Source organism: Cyprinodon variegatus, unplaced genomic scaffold, assembly GCF_000732505.1.
Source record: "Cyprinodon variegatus isolate N-32 unplaced genomic scaffold, C_variegatus-1.0 Scaffold725, whole genome shotgun sequence".
NCBI lineage: Eukaryota > Metazoa > Chordata > Actinopteri > Cyprinodontiformes > Cyprinodontidae > Cyprinodon > Cyprinodon variegatus.
In genome coordinates, this window is record NW_015151178.1 from 364,644 (window position 1) to 366,228 (window position 1,585).

The following is a 1,585-nucleotide window of genomic DNA, read 5'->3' on the forward strand; positions in this document are numbered from 1 at the left end:
TGTGTTATGTCAAAGTTAAAGCAGGATTAGATACAGGGATACAAGGTTCTTTCTTTTAAAAAATTAGAAAAATGATTTTTTTTGAAAACCTAGAGAAGTATGGAGACACAGGAAGCAAACTACAGAACATGAGGCAGTTGGAGCAGCAGAGGTGTCAGGAAGATTTAAACAAATGAGAGACAAAAACCAGGCATATATGCATGGGAGAGTGAGGAGGAAAAAGGGTATGCAGTTGAAAGAAGCGAGGTGAGCAACAGCTCAGCATAAATAAGGCAGGAGCTTAAACGACAGGAAAGCAATATCAATATGTACAAAAAAGAAAAAAAAATATGCAACCGCTTTTGCCATTTCAAAACAATTGTCTTATGTCCTACCCTGCTAACAAACAATTGTTAAAATAACTAAATACGATTAAATATATCCCAAAATCGGTTGCATAATTCTTTTTATTGAAATATATAAATCAATAATAAGTAGAACTAATATGGCAACTGTAAGGATATATTGAAAGAAGGACATAGGTATGAAATAAATACAAAACTTTAAAATAACAAATACAACAAATTCTATTTCTTCAAATAAAAGCAGACAGTATTAATCGAAAGAAGTTACTAGGAGTACAAAAGCACTTGGTAAAATATCCACCGAATGATGAGACCGTCACCAGTTTACTGATTAAACCCTGGTCGTATGTGAGAGCGGTGACAGCTGACAGCGTGGCTGAGCCCTGTAAGCAGGAGGCTCTAATTCAACGGAGCAACAAGTGGAGAAGTTTCAGCCCCGAAGGTTTTAATCTGGACTGTGACAAAATAGAAGCTTGACATCTTCTATCCAGGAAAAATACCAAAGAGAAAGTTCCAGTTATAATTAGGTTTGACAACAGAAAGGATAAGATTGTACTAATAAAGCAAGGGAGCAAGTTAAAGGGTTCATATGTTTTCATCAGATAAAGTACAATGCAGACTTCACCAAGAACAGAACACCAGAGGAGGTCAAATACTGATGGTAAAGAACATCAGAGATCTGGCTAAATACCAACGAGTAAGAGGAACTGGACTGTTAAGTATCAAACTAATTTTAATTCAGCCATACCACAAAATATGAAACCCAGAGATACCAAACTCAAGTAGTTAATGGCTCATAAAAGGCTCATATAGGTGAAAATTATAGTCTTTCAAACTATAATCTAAAACAAAAAGAATAAATAAGAGGATTTCAAAATAACTAATGTGGGCTGAAGAGAAAACAAACATTAACATAAACATTAACTAATGAATATAATGTCAGGAAAGGATAAAGAACATCTAGTTACAATATCTGATGTTTACTGTTATTTTCACCTGAGCTCCAAATAGCTCAAGATGCCTGTGGTGAGTAGAGAAATCTGTAAATTAAGGTAGGAATAACAATATCAGCAGAAAACTACTCAAGCAAAAGGAAAAAACAAGATGAAGTAGAATTTCTCCTACAAGTATTCTTTTTTCCCTAAAAGTTACAAAGCAGAGATAGCTACTTTCAACCTCATATAATATAATATAATATAATATAATATAATATAATATAATATAATATAATATAATATAAT